A 2,824-nucleotide genomic window follows, 5' to 3' on the forward strand; every position below is an offset into this window, starting at 1 on the left:
TCGAAGTGGGTCGCGGATCGAACAGGAAGCATCCTGATCAAACAGGCCAGCCGATCGGCTAGCATCTTGCCAGCCGAACGAGCAGCCCATTCGATCGGAGCTCCTGGCCGATCGGCTGCCACTTTCCCCTTTTGGAAGCCTATAAATAGGGTTGTCCTTGTCTTCATTTCCACTTTTGGAAAGTTCTGACCGGCCAGCTCCTATTCTTCATCTTTTCTCAGATTTCTCCCAACTCCGGTAAGTTTTCGCTCTAACTCTTGTACGTTCTTGATCATTACTTGATTCTACACCTTTCTATCTTTCAAAACTTGGATTCTAACCGTGAAATCACCAAGGTCTAGGTGTTCTTGGGTGATGTCATCATGGTGTTCTTGAAGAACATCAAACTTTGGCCTCATTCAACCATGAATAGCTCAGATCTAACCGATTTCCACATAAACAAGTTAAGATCTATCAAAGATCTAAACATCCACAAGTTGTGAAGGATTGAAAGAAGGAATCCCAACTTTCTTTCAACTCTTTTACACTCAATGCCTTCAAACCGGTAGAAACGGAGCCTGAGCCAACCCACCGATCATTCCAATGGTTGGATGGTTCAAGATTCGGGTTCTATCTACGAGGTTCACCAACAATGGGTTAAACCCTAAGCCGACGTTCCGAACCGCTCAACGAACGGATTTGGGTGATTCCTGTCCGAGCCGGAGAGACGAGTAAGAACGAAGGTATCATAGTTCAACTCGTTATCAAACTACCTCGAAATAATGACAAGTAACCAAACAGCCAAGTGTTAGATGAAAGGCCGACCAGGTCAGAGATGCTGGCCGAACGGCTAGGCTGTTCGAACAGCCCAGCCGATCGACCGGGCCAGCCGATCGGCTAGCACATGGTCCCACACTTTTAAAAATTTCATGAAGCATAGTATTGAGGAAGAGATGTTCGATCGAACTGCGTTTGGTGAACATTACTCTTCGGATCATGAGATACTACTCTTCAACACTTGATCGATTTTACAACTCGTTCGTAGTTTGGAATGCCACCCGATCGAACATGCTGTCCGATCGAGTGACAATCAGTTGAGGACTAATTCTGAAGTTCCTAGCCGATCGAGTGAGCTAGCCAATCGAACGAACCGTTCGATCGACTGACTTGAAAGGTAAGAACACTTCAGTGTTCTCATATACTACAACGAAAACTTCAAAAGTTCAAATCCTCAAACACAAACATACCAGAGGAAGAAACAATCCACTCGAATGGCCCAGCCGATCGAGCCTACCGGCCGATCGAACAAGACCGTCCAATCGGATATGCCAGCCGATCGAACAGACCGTTCGATCGAACCTGCCGTTCGATCGACCAGTCCATTCGATCCACCCACACTCGTTTACATTCTCGTGTTACTTATCGTTATGCTATCAAACTATTCAGGCTAATCTTACTCTCAGCGCTCCCTTCAATCCATAATCAATCACTGTGAGTATACTCGATCCCTTTTTGCTTTTAGCACTTTTGGGTGTTACATGCGTTACCTATCAAATCAGAATCAAACACAAACTATTTGAACGCTAACCATTTGCATGCGCTACTTGACTAAATGAATGTTGTTTATTATGTTTACACGTGGAGTGCTATCTACCTGCCTTAGCAACATAGTACTATAGTTTGGACTCAGCACCCGTTCATACGGGGGTTGTTAAGGACAATTACTTGCATGGATTACGGTGGTAATCATGTATTGCGAACCGTCTCGGACGGTCAACCCGCAGTCGTTGGTATCGATGGTCCCATGTCGATAATTAACATGCATCGTTTTCCTCTGTGTACGTGTCTGGTTATGCGTAAACTATTCGAACTCTATATGCAATTATCAAACTTGTGTGCTCACCTTTACATTATATGTATTGACTTTATTTTAACGTATGTGACAGGTGCTTAAGTTGCTAGGATGCTTAGGCGCGTGGTGATGAAATCGAGGCTAGGGAGTCTAGAAATAATAAACAGTTGTCTGTAATAATAATTGAATCTGAGTTGTCGGAACGGAATTATTTGCCTAGTTGCTTTCTATGATAACTTGCTTATTTATTTGGGACACGATATGGGACGTGTCATTTAAACTGAATTTATATAATAGTTGTTGTGGAAACTTCTGGACAATCTGTTTCGCTCAGTGCCGCGCCCCGATGATTCCGCCATCGGTTGGGGTGTGACAACTTCCATACAGCAGAAGTCCCGGGATAATACCCCAGATATCACTGAGCATAAAGACCTAGTATCTCAGAATAAGTGACCTTTCAAACAAGATTTCAGGGGTTACCTATATATTCAAGAAGTTGTTAACCCACAGAACAAGCAAGTTTGAAATTTAGGTTTGTATCTCGTCACAATTTACTAAATGTTTAAAAACCTACTGGCACATCCTCAGTGAGATTGTTTATCACATTTTATCTTTACATTTCTTTAGCATGTTGTGACAGTCCATTAATGTACTATCATTTCCTCTTTTCACAACAAAACTCGTTTTTGGTTTTATCATGTTTTTGGCTTTTTCAAATTTTCTAATGTTTTTGGATTTTCTGAAAATTTCTACTCCCCCTAAAATGCAAACACATTAAAAATTAAAAAACAACTAAACTCTTGACCCACTTGAAAACATAAAATGTAAAACAAACTATACAGAAACTTGACAACTGACATTGAATTGCCTCAATTCGCCATCCACTAGGCATAAATAATCCGAGCTCCTCCTTTCAACAAACCATTTACTCATTTAGATTTCAAAACACTTAAGTTTGTTTTAATCAAAATGATTTTTCCGGAAAATGAGTTT

This window comes from Helianthus annuus, chromosome 4 (assembly GCF_002127325.2).
Source record: "Helianthus annuus cultivar XRQ/B chromosome 4, HanXRQr2.0-SUNRISE, whole genome shotgun sequence".
In the NCBI taxonomy this organism is placed as follows: domain Eukaryota; kingdom Viridiplantae; phylum Streptophyta; class Magnoliopsida; order Asterales; family Asteraceae; genus Helianthus; species Helianthus annuus.